Source organism: Benincasa hispida, chromosome 3 (genome assembly GCF_027475165.1).
Source record: "Benincasa hispida cultivar pf3 chromosome 3, pf3_genome.v1.1, whole genome shotgun sequence".
In the NCBI taxonomy this organism is placed as follows: Eukaryota; Viridiplantae; Streptophyta; class Magnoliopsida; order Cucurbitales; family Cucurbitaceae; genus Benincasa; species Benincasa hispida.
This window is the reverse complement of record NC_143480.1, coordinates 73,033,520-73,046,988: the sequence shown is the minus strand read 5'-3', so window position 1 is coordinate 73,046,988 and position 13,469 is coordinate 73,033,520. Positions and strand designations below refer to the sequence as shown.

General features: G+C 36.7%; 1 pseudogene; it reads right to left on the bottom strand.

Moving 5' to 3' along the window:
* Window positions 1-289: 289 nt before the first annotated feature.
* LOC150037519 (uncharacterized) lies at window positions 290-12,770 on the bottom strand (annotated as a pseudogene).
* Between the last annotated feature and the right edge of the window lie 699 nt (window positions 12,771-13,469).

Below are 13,469 nucleotides of genomic sequence, written 5' to 3'. Positions count from 1 at the left end.
GCAAGGAGAGAGCCAACAAAAAACACATCAAAATCCAGTTGTTTGGCTACCATAAATGCAGGATAGCCAACAATTCTTTAATTATCATAAAGCTACTTAAGACATAACTAAACTTTGCTACCATAACTGCAGGATAGCAACATATTAGACAACTAAATAATGTAGTAATCATACCTAATTTGATGGGTCTCCTCTATGTGATCGTACCATGTCTTCAATCATTTTTTTCATTTCTTCCATTTGTCTTGCATGATCCTCTTGCATTCTTTTCTGAATGTCTTCAAGTTCCTTAATCCTCGACTGAGACTGTTGGAAATTGACTCTCAATTCCTCCATTCCTGCCTCCATTCCTTGAGTAGATGAACGAGCTTGATAAGATGCTACTCCTTCTTGACTTAGGCTTAGGGCCCCAACCTAGACCTTTTGAATATCCGGTTCGTCTACTCAAAACCGTCTCACAGATTTCATCCCCTGTTAGTGGTTGAGAACCTTCTAGAGTGGGGCTGGATTGTAATTCCAACATTTGATGTTAGACATAATAATTAAATGGGTAAGAACGAGCAATTAAAGTTAAAAGTGAAAAAAAAACACGACAGTAAAGCAAAAAAATGTTACATGTGCATTTTCAGCTGCCTCGTTCACAAACTTGCCATCTTTAGATTGTGTTTCCCTAAATAGGTCAACACGTCCTATTTCTTGACCCTTTCTTTACTATAACTCTGCCTGAATTTGCAGGAATGACTTCGATCCACCTACGTGGTCGAACGGTAATTTCTCTCTATTTTTCCTGTTCGTCATAGACATTTCCTACATTTGAAGGAAAAAAAATATGTCAATAGTGTGATGTATTAGTAAATGCAGCAAATGATACACGCCATAAATATTGTACCTGAAACGCTTCACTCTCGAAGCGGTCATACAAAAAGTCCCAATCTTCTGGCCTATTTTTAAGCCAACTAGGCAAATTGACACGTGCTTGCGGAGGATCTCCACATTTTTTGTAATGTCTGTGCAAATCTGCTCTAAATTCTTTGAAGGAGTTTTACATTTGATGTTCTATAAAATGTTTAAGTCGTTGATTGGACAGATCAAGTTCGAAATGAGCCTACAAAAGAGGGAGGGAAGAATTAGCATAGATGATGTTAATGACTGTAAAAGAATAAACTTATAATTACTTACCAATAATTGACTTTTAGCCAATTCTATGAACTCGTTTGGAACCTCAGCAAAAGTACGACAACGTACTGAAAATGCAGATCTCACGGCGACGCCGATCACATTACTAAATCGTACCGAATGTTGAGATATTGGTTTCGTCTCCCCTCATTTATCACGATTGTAATTTTCTCATGTTTTTGGACGTATTTTTCCAACTCGATGTTCCGCCAATGCTCTCGTTTCTTCCGATTGGATGCTTAGCTACTATTTGAAGAATAAAAAATTTAAAACGGTTTATGATGTATTTCAGTTAACAGAATATATTTCAAAATATACTAACCTGAAGTATCACCCACAGAAGATACCGTGTTGCCTAGATATAACTCCTGGAATTCTTCATCAGCCTCCTGTTGCCTATTAGGGTTTGACATTGAATCTATACAAACACAAAAAAGAGAAAACAATATTAAATTAACAATAAATACGTGTAAGCTAGATAAAAAGAGAATTGAGTAGATACATCATTACTCATTATCGTAATCTAATTCAAATTATTCATCAACACTTGAACTGTTATTGGGAGATAATTGTTCTTCACCATGTACAATAATTGGTCTTTCCACAACTATAGGATCAACGTCAACTCTACATAAAGTAACCTCCTCAATGGTTTCATCCATTCGGACGCCACCACCAATTTCTAGTAAATCTAGTTGTGCGTTTTCAACATCATCCACTTCTGGTACATCACATATTCGTTTATTTTGGACTACTTGAACAACTTTCCAATTGCTATCATGTTTGATGTCATCAATGTAAAATACTTGTTGTGCTTGGATAGGAAAGATGAAAGGCTCGTCGACATACCAAAAGTGTGATGTATTGATCGATTTATATCCTAAATCCACATGTGTCCTATTACTTTTGTTGTTATCTGTGTTAAACCATCTGCACTTCAACAAGAAAACACGTCTTCTGTTCGCATATTAGAAATCTAATACTTCTTCTACAACACCGTAGAAATTGTTATCCACACTTGTGTTCTCACTAATCTCCCCGGCCACTAGGACTCCACTATTTTGTGTAGCTCTACGATTATCACGCTCTACAGTGTGAAACCATACCCCATTAATAATGCATCCATTGTAAAAGCGCACCTCAGACGAAGGTCCCATTGCAAGTGAAAAGAAATCATCGGAGATGTCTTCTCTCTCGCGCCATTGTAGAACCTGATAATTACTTATACATTAAAAATGAATATGAAAAATGAATCATCCCTCAACTATTGCCTACAAAATGACTATGTATACCTGAGATTTGAACCAATCGAAAAATTTGCGTTGATGTTTTATATATAAGTGAGAGGCGCTTTGAGCTTCACGACGAATTAACCTCAAATGTTGCCTATAAAATTGATCATTTAAATGTTATATCAAAGGAGATACCCTAGAATTTAGAAATGGAAAAAGTTTGAAACGTACTTGCGATAGTCTGTTATTTCTTTACAATTGTTGAGAATGTATCAATGTGCAATATGCTTTTTCTCCATTGATAGCGTCCGTAAAATTGACGCCCCTAATGGCCGTACCCTTTGCCTAAATAATTCAAATTCACCAAATATCTCGTGATCGGGAATGATCATTTCGTTCATCTCTATTGAATCTCGTTCCAATCCCACTTAGATATCTCGAGCAGAAGTTCCATGATTCATTCATTGCATATGCTTCTGCTATAGACCCCTCGGGACGTGCTTTGTTCCGTACAAATTGTTTTAATATTCATAAACTTCTTTCAATAGGATATATCCAACTGTAACTAACTGGACCCACCACTTTGGTTTCATATGGTAGATGAACTGTAAGGTGTACCATTACATCGAAAAAGTCAGGTGGGAATATTCTCTCCAATTTACAAAGTATGACTATGATGTCTGCTTGTAGTCTGTTCAAATCACTTACACATATTGTCTTTGCACATAAGTCGCGAAAGAATGTACACAACTCAACAAAGCAGTGGATATGTTCTTCGGTAGGTATGCTCGAATACCAATAGGGAGTAGTCTATGAAGCAACACATGACAGTCGTATGTTTTCAGCCCCGATATTTTTCCATCTTTGTCATTGACACATCGTGATATGTTAGATACGAATCCATCAGGGAATTTCACTGATTTCAAATACTTACAAAACGAAATCCGTTCACCATTTGTTAATGTGTATGCTGCGTGTGGTTTTACAAATTTGTTATCGACCTGTATCAAGTGTAGGTTCTTTCTTATCTTCAAATCTTGTAAGTCTAATCGAGCGTTCATTGTATCCTTTGTCTTTTCTTCAATATTTAACAATGTGCCCACCAAATTGCCACATATGTTTTTTTCAATATGCATTACATCCCATTTATGTCATAACAATAGTTTGGACCAATATGGAAGTTGGAAAAAAATACTTTTTTTAGTCCAGTTTAGAATTCGCTTTCTTTTTTTATCTTGCTTCGATGGATGTTTGCTAAGCACAAAAAAATTTAGCGTATTTATTTATTGTAATATCTTTTCTCCATTCATTACGACTAGTGGAGGTCTACGTTCAACTTTTCCATCATGTTGTCTACTTCGACGCCAACTATAATTATCTGGAAGATAATGTCGATGTCCCATAAATGATATTTTCCCTCTTATCCCAAAGGACGAGTTATCTTCTTTGCATATTGAACATGCTTGATAACCTTTTGTACTCCACCCAGATAAGTCACCGTACGTAGGGAAGTCATTAATCGTCCATAATAAGGTAGCATATAGTTGAAAAAACTCACCAGCAACAAAATCATAAGTTCGCACACCAATTGTCCATAACTCTTTCAACTCTTCAATCAACGGTTGCAAGTAAAGATCAATTTCCTTTCCAGGAGATTTTTGACCAGGTATGAGCAAAGACATGAAGAAGTTTGTTTCCTTCATGTATTTTCAAGGGGGCAAATTATAAGGAATTATCACCACAGGCCACATACTATAAGAAGTGTTCATATTTCCAAACGGATTGAAGCCATCAGAAGCTAATCCCAAACAAACATTTCGAGGATCTAAAGCGAAATGAGGGAATCCACGATCAAAATGTTTCCACCCCTCTGCATCAGCTGGATGTCGCAATACATCCTCCATTTCAACTCGCTTATCTTTATGCCATCTTATGTCAGAAGCACCTTCTTTTGATGCAAACAATCGTTTTAATCTTAGTATCAATGGAAAATGACGCAATACCTTATGTGGTATTTTTTTTACCCTTGCCATCATTAACTTTGTACTGAGACTCACCACAAACAGGGCATTGTTGCAAATTTGCAAACTTTTTTCAATACAATACACAATCATATTTGCACGCATGAATAGACTCATAACTTAGGCCTAAATCACGCAATTTTTGCTTGGCTTCATAAAAGGAAGTAGGTATAGAGGTGTCAGTTGGAAACGCTGCTTTTAACAATTCCGTTCAAAACTTTGATATGCATCAACTTCACTAAAAAGTTTAAGGACGAAAATTGCGAACACCCAGGGTATAATTCATTACGTGCTTTGGCCATTAAATCCTCGAATAAGTTCATGGTATCTCTTTCTTGACCATTAAAGGACATTTCATTATTCTCAATCCTTCCTTCATTTGCATTTTCGTTTTCAATTGGAACTTGTAAATCGTTTATAAGATTCAACATCTCATTTTCTTCGACAGCATTACTCTCTATATTATCTACTTCAATATCCTGTATTGAATGACTTGTATGACTTCTAGATAAGTTTGCTGGCTCTCCATGATATACCCATTCACAATATGAGGGAGATATTCCATATGTTAATAGATGTCGTTCAACAATATCTATCTTTTCCCAAATTGAATTCATACAATTCTTGCATGGACATCTTATTCGTCCGGAATCATTAACATGAAACCTTGCCATATCTAAGAAATGTGATACTCCTTCTCTATACTCCACTGATAACTTATTCCTTAGTTTAATCCGTTCTTTATTCATCCTTAAAAATAAATATTTTCTGACCAACTTGTAATCCAAAAAATAACCTGGATTAGAGGACAAAGTACAATGTATTATTAAGTATTGAGTTCCATAATTTTCATTTCTTAAGGAAAAATAAACACATAGGTCCCTAGACCGTTTAAATTGTCTTAACAACTTTCAAATGTTTTATTTAGTACGTCTCCAAGCTTTCAATTTTGTGTCTAATATAGGCCTTTCATCTATTCAACATCTTCTAAAATTTACAAGCCTATTGAACAAAATTTAAAGTTCAATTTTCTATTAGATATAGAATTTCGTTTTATGTCTAGTAGATTCTTTAAACTTTTTTAAAATATTAAATGTGTTAAGTACCAAATTGGAGGTTTAAAGATTTATTTTATATTTTTTAGATTAATATAGGCCTTTCATTTATTCAACATCTTTGAATTGTTAAAAATTTCAAATAATATTTTAATGGGCATAATATTGATGGGCATGATTTGTACAACAATTTCAGAAAATTAACAAAAGCAAATACAATATTTAACACATTTTAATGGGCATTTCACATATGATTTAAATAAGTATACAAGATAAAATAAAATGAGAAAATTACCGGCGAGGAGACGACAACGGCGACGGGCAGTTGATTGCAGCGACAACGGCGGCGGCAGCAAAAAATGATGGAAGAAAAGGGAGAAATGGAAGAAAAATTTTATGGGAAAAATGGAAAGTGTAAAAGGATGGAAGAAAAGGGAGAAATGGAAGAAAAATTTGATGGGAAAAATGGAAGAAAAATTGGATGGAAAAAATGGAGAAAATGGGAGTTAAAGGGTAAAATGATGGAAAAATGGGGGAGTGAGGAAGAATGGTGAAGAAAATGAGGAAAATGGGAGAAAGAGGGAAAAATTTGAGAGAGAGAGGAAGAAAATAGGGGCGGCGGCAGTTGGGGGGGGGGGGGGGGTTAGGGTTTTTTGAAAGGGAGAGAGAAAACATAGGGGGAATGGGGAAGAAGAAGGGGTCTGGTTTAAACTAGACCCCTCTCCCGACGCCGCCCGATGAGCGACGAGAGATCCGTCAGAGTTCCGCGGGAACTTTCGACAGTCAACGCCTGACGTCGAGAGTTCCCCGGGGAATGCCCAACACCATTTTAATATGTCGGGAGTTCTCAGAGAACTCCCGATGTCGGTTTGATGTGTCGTGTAAACCCTGAACTCTAGGTTCCCTAAATAAGCATGTTTAACCAAAGGAATGTTATATTACATATTTATTAAGTAGAAATTCATGTTTATTTATAGGGATTATGAAGGAAGGGAAGGAAAATATATTAAATGAAGAAACTCATTCATTAGTTTGGCTGGAGGCACTAGATGTGGGGTGACGTGGCAATCTACTCTTTGAACTCGGGAAGCGGCAGAAAGATTAAAAGGGAAGTGAAACTTCAAAAGCATGGTTTCGGCAATGGAAAAGAGAAAATTTAGTGAAATCGGTGCCATTTGAAAGCTGGGAGAATCTAGTTTTCAAGGTTGTCCTGACGGAGAAATATTTCAAGAGGAGAAGGATAAAAATAGAGAATTTACAGAAGAGGCAGAACCTCGGATTAATCAGGGCCCGAGGTGAAGATTGGAAGCTTCAGGCCAAAATATAATGAATTTTTAGCTGACATTTTAAGTAATAAAGTTAACTCAATTTTAAACAAGTTTGTAGAAGGAAGTTTCTAGAAAAGAGCTCTGGATTTTGAGTTATGAATTTTTAAAGTTGTAATAGGGAAACGGTGCATAAGCAGACAGTTGCTTGGGAAAAACAAGCAAACAACTCACCGTGGAGAGTTATAGCGAGATATGGGAATGAGGATCTCGCTTATGAAGGAAATTTAGCTGATTTTGTGATGAGGATCTCGCTCTAGAAGGAAATCTCGCTAGAAATTGGGCTAAGTATCGCTGGTAAGGTCAGTATTGCTAGGATGAAAGTTGCCAGGAAAAGCTTGATCTCGCTCATGAGGATCTCGCTGATCTCGCTCATGAGGTTCTTGCTGATCTCGCTCATGAGGTTCTCGCTAATCTCGCTCATGAGGATCTCGCTGATCTCGCTCATGAGGATCTCGCTGATCTCGCTCATGAGGATCTTGCCAGTAAAGCTGTATTTGTTGATGAAAGTTCCTTTAGTAAATGAACTATTTGAGGTATTTTACTAAGAATTCTAAGTAGTTTAACCGGAAATTATGTCCTTTTAGGCCAAGGAGAGCTAGGAGAGGCGTATAAACTGTTAAGAGCCTTGACGAGTGGTGAGTGACTAAGTGAATTAATGTCTCCAACACTTATGCATATAAGATCAAGTAAGTTATAATGATATTAATGATGAATTTATACTTCCTCAAGTAACAAATGGTTGGAGAATAACTTAACGCATGTTTCCCGGCTTGTATATGTGTAACACAGGCCAAGATATGTCATGTAGTCATTACAAAAGTTAAGTTTCTAATGTTAAAATATGCTTCCTAGATGAAGGCTATGAGAAAATGAGTTCTTGTGTAGATGGTAGGCAATAGAACTTAATTTGATGCTACAAAATACCCCGGTACCGAAGGACATTTGAGAAGGTACCTGACCAACTTGATACCGAAGGACATTTGAGTATCTTAGTAGCTCGATACTGAAGGACAGGTTTGAGAAGGTATCTGAGCGGAAGTACCTAAGGTATGATGGTACTTAGTATAGCCACGTGCACGTAGGCAGTTCTGAATGAGAGACCGAAGTATGAGTCTCTTGGCCTGTATTAAATGTTGGGAGCTAGAGCGTTTAGGCTCGTTCTCAACTAGAGAATAATGATGTTGGATGATGTCTAAGAATGGTTTAAAGCTACACTTAGAGACAATTTCTTGAGATACTCATTAGTATATTTACATGTTTATAGTGATGTAATGCATGATGTTATACGGTTCTATAGTCGCTCACTGGGCTTTTAGCTCACAGAATTTCTATGTTTTCCCTTCTCAGGTAGCGGTCAGATTCCTCAAGGTTGATCCTGCTGCTGCTTGCCACTGAGAGACTCGGCTTATTAAGAAGACTTAGGTTGATGATTTATTTATGCACACATGTTTTGAGAAGGACTAGGGCTTTGTTAGAGATACTTGGGCCCATCTGTGAATGCTTCTCCCCTTAGATGTTATATCATGGCTATATGCATGTGTTTATATAATATTTTGTAGAACCTTAAGGAGACATACCATATGCATACCTTATTAATGTTTAACAGGTTGGCATTTAGATTAGAGGGCTAAGGTGGTAGGTGCTGGCAGCAGGGCTAGCAACTACCACGGTCATATCCTCTTTTAGATTAAGAGGGTAATCTGGGAGGGGGTGTGACACGTCGAGAGTTCTTCGGGAACTCCCGACGAACCTTTACGGCGTCGGGAGTTCCCCTGGTCCTTTACTTCATCGGGAGAGACCGTCTCTCTCGACGACCTAACTCCCGATGCTCTATTTAAGCGTCGGAGGAACTCATTTTTCTTATAGTGTTGGGACATAGGGTGCAAGATGGAATTCACTCATACCCGCTTTCATGGATAGTAGAGAGGGTCGTTCCCTTAACTGTTGACTCCAAGTCTTGAACAAGGGGCCCCACCCTCTCATTGGCCTGAGAGGGACTCGATTTATTAATCGGATCACAAACCAATTGTTCATTAGAGGATCAGTGGGACTTAAGGAACAAGAGGTAATCTCGGGGGGTAAAACAACCATTTGACCCTGCCGTTATTACGAACAACCTGTAAAGGGTTAACTTACTAATTATGGTTATATCGAGTGGACATAATATATCTACAGTGAGGGGAGTGCAACTCTGGGCTTTAGTAGAGTGACCCAGTAGTTAATGAACGGGGGTTAATTTGGAGTAAAAGTTTAACCAATTAATCTCATATCGTTGGAGCCCATAATCTGTAGGTCCACAAGGTCCCCCTATAGCTCACAAATGGATTAGCCTTGGAGTAACGTGATAAATTGATTTGAAACGTTCAAATTCAAATTAAGGAAATTAGTAATTATATATGATATAATTACGCATTAATTTTTAGAATTAAAAGAAATTGGAGAATCAATTAATATTTAAATATGATTTAAATATTAGATTCATGATAGTGGAATTGGAAAAAAATTATTAATTTAATATTTGATATTAAATTATTAGAATTAATTAAATTGTTTAATAAATTATTAATTATTAATTTTATTAGATAAATTAATTACTGAATTAATTTGAAAAAGAAAATTAATTTTAGAAATTAATTTGGAAATCAAAAAATGAAAAAGAAATGGAAATGGAAAAATCTCAAAAGTGAGATTTTTTCCACTTTCTAAGTAAGAAGCTCACTCATTTTCCATTTTCAGATTTGAGTCAATCTTTCAAGCATGAGCTGCAATACATGCAACAATACTGTTTGCATGATAGTCATGCAATAAATAAAGAAGATTGAAGTGAGAATCGAGCATGCAATTGTGTTTTTTTCCTGAAAAATCCTTGAGGTTGAAGAAGGTCTTTAACCATGGTGATGCAGTAATCTCATCTCCAAATTCACTTAATCCAAGCTTATTTTGAGTCTCACAACTCAATATAAGATACCAAGAGGATAGTAGGGAAGACCTTGAGGTGGTTCACGAACTGATTTCAAGGAGATTGCAGTTGAGATTCAAGAATCAAGTGTTTTTTCAAAGGTATGTCATGAAACTCTCTTATTAGTTTATGAGCATGCTTAATTTAAAGCCAAAATTAATGAATTGGAATGCTTAATGATCTATTTTTCTTCTGCTGCATGTTTTCTAACTCTAACAAGGTGTCGCTGCTGAAGGATTTTTTCGGAAGAATCATCGTTGAAGGATTTGGCTGAATGTGATCGCCGAAGGTGTTCTCATGCAAGAGAAGTGAGTGAGACTGCTCTTTTCATTCATTTTAAGGTTTTCTTAACTAAAAGGGCAATTTAGAAATTTCACATAAAATTTGTCCTAAATGTCTTCTTCTTAAAAATCGATCCCAAAATTCTTTAACACCCGTAAAATTTTCCTATTTTGGCAATTTTCCTTTATATTTGATTCTTGGGTTTCAAAATGTTACACATTTAGTACTTAAGTTTGTAGTTTGATTTTAATTTTGTACCTAAGTTTCAAAATCTTACAATTTCACCCTTGAGATTTGAGTTTTATTTTATTTTTTTGTGAAAAAGATACAACCGAGGTCAGTAGATGCACCGAAACATCTTAGTTAGGTTGACACCTCCTTAGCACCATCATCATATCTCAACCCATTCATTAATTATCAATAAAAAGGGTTACAAAAGAAGGGCCGGAGATGAGCCCAATAAGAAAGTGAAGTTACATGAAGCATTAAAATTCAATGAAATAATAGCTGGGAAGTAGTCTTTGAAGCGTTTTGGTTTGGAGCACCACAAACCAAAGAGAACATGAGCATTTTCCCAAACCTTTACTTTAGAGTTTTCAAGATCGTTGAAGATTCGATTATTTCTTTCAAGCCATAAAGACCAACAAATGATTATAGCTAAGTTGAAAACAATAATACCTTTTCTTTTTTGTGAGGTTTATATTGCATATTGCATCTGCAAGTGAAAGCATGCCATTAGCATTCCTGATGTTGCTTGGTCCAAGGTTGAATTTTCCTCCAAATAGTTTTTGCAAAGTCACAATGGATGAACAGTTGATTCATACTTTCCTTTTGCACTAGTTTGGGCTGAGAGAAGAATTAGACAGCCTTTTTTTAAAGAGTCTCAATAGTGTTTAGGCCATCGTGTAGTATTATCCAAAGAAAGAATTTGCATTTTTTTTGGAATATAAGATTCCATACTTTGTTGAAAATAAGATGGTTCTTATTAGTATTATCACTTATAGATGAGCAAAAGAGATTCATTTTGGCTGAGGAGATGTTGTATAAACTGATAAAAATAAAAATAGAAGAAGAGAAACACAAGATTGATTTACGTGGAAAACCCTAAACCATGGAGAAAAAACCACGATTGAATCTTATTATTAAATTATACTGAAATACAGAAAGACTGCTCAAATAAATAGATAGATAGGAAGTCCTAGGCCCATAATTAAATTACAAATAAACCCCTAGGGCAAACAAACCCTTTTTTGACACTCTCCCTCAAGTTGGGGCGTAAATATCGATAAGATCCAACTTGCTGACACAGTAATCAAAACTCTGTCTTAACAACCCTTTTGTAAGGACATCTACAATATGCTGATTTGAAGGGATGTAGAGAATACATATGCTCCCATTGTCCAATCTTTCTTTAATGAAATGTCTGTCAATCTCGACGTGTTTAGTCCTATAATGCTGGACCGGATTGTTGGCAATACTTATTGCTGCTTTATTGTCGCAAAACAACTTCATTGGAAGCTCACTGTCTTGTCAAAGATCTGTTCATAATTTCTTCAACTAGATCTCTTCACATATCCCCAAACACATGGCTCTATATTCGGCTTCTGTACTACTCCTGGCAATCACTCCCTGTTTTTTACTTCTCTAAGTGACCAGATTGCCCCAGACAAACGTACAATATCCAGACATAGACTTTCTATCAACAGAAGATCCAGCCCAGTCTGAATTTGTATATGCTTCTATACCATGTTTACTAGACTTCCTGAACAGAAGACCTTTACCAGGAGTGCCCTTTAAATACCGTAAGATGTGTTCAACTACTGTCATATGTTCTTCATAGGGAGCTTGCACGAACTGACTAACAACACTCACGACATATGATATATCAGGTTTTGTGTGAAATAAATATATCAACTTCCCGACTAATCGCTGATATCTTTCTTTGTTAACAGAAGCTCCATTATTAACATTACTCAGTTTGACATTATACTTTGTAGGGGTGTCTACAGGTTTACACCCAGTCATTCTTGTTTCTTTGAGAAGATCTAGAGTATACTTTCATTGTGACAGATATACCCTCTTTCGATCGGGCCACCTCCATCCCAAGAAAGTATCGTAATTTTTCCAGATCTTTAATTTCAAATTCTTCAGCCATCTTCGTTTTAAGTCTTATGATTTCATCAGTATCATCACCAGTTAGAATAATGTCATCTACATACACAATAAGTACTGAAGTCTTTCCTGAACTCGACCTTTTTGTGAACAGCATGTGGTCTGAGTGCCCCTGATCATACCCCTGAACTTTAACAAACATGGTGAATTTGTCAAACCAGGCTCTTGGCGGCTGTTTCAACCCATACAGAGATTTCTTCAATCTACAAACCCGATGGTTAATTGATGTTCGAAGCCAGGTGGAGGGCTCATATAGACTTCTTCTTCGAGTTCTCCATTAAGAAACACGTTCTTCACATCCAACTGGTGCAAAGGCTAATCTTTATTAACAACAACAGATAATAGCACCCGGATTGTATTGAGTTTGGCCACAGGAGAGAATGTCTTAGAGTAATCAATACCAAAGGTCTGGGTAAAGCCTTTGGCAACCAGTCTTGCCTTATATCTGTCAATCGAGCCATCGGATTTGTACTTGACAGTAAATACCCATTTACATCTAACCATCTTATGCCCCTCAGGAAGAGTAACCTGTTCCCATGTTCCATTTTTCTATAGGGCTCTTATTTCTTCCATAACCGCAACCCTCCACTCGGGAGTTTCCATGGTAACTTGTATAGTACTTGGAACCATTATCGTATCTAGACGGGTAGTAAGAGCCTTGAACTCAAGAGATAGGTTACTATATGTCATGTAACTATGCATAGGAAACTTTGTACATCAACGAGTCCCTTTTCTCAAGGCAATTGGAAGATCAAGAAACGTATCACGGTTCTCCTCTTCTCCACGTTCCTTACTGCAGTCAACCGTCTGATCTATGGATCTTTTGTGAGAAGGATTTCCTACACAATCACCTTCCTTTCCACTATTCTCGTTTGCTAAAGTTATTTCTTCAGTGTTGTCTTTTCTATCAGTTTCTCCATCCTACTCAGTTCCCTCTATTTTCTCATTATTTGCATCAATCTCTACATCTCTATCCATTCTACAATTATCAGTCTCAACACAATCATCAATATCACAAACAGGGATATTCATACCTGAAACTGAGACTGAGTCAGACTCATGAACTGGAGCCGGAGAGGCGACAGGCGACACTGTTTCCTTCCTGAGATTCTTCCTGTAGTAGGTTATCCAAGAGACTTGATTAGTGAGAAGAACAGGACTAGAAAGAACAGATTTAGGATCTTCAGGTTCAGCCGACATCTCTAGGGGGATAGAGTACGAGGACCAGTTAGTCTCTTCACTAG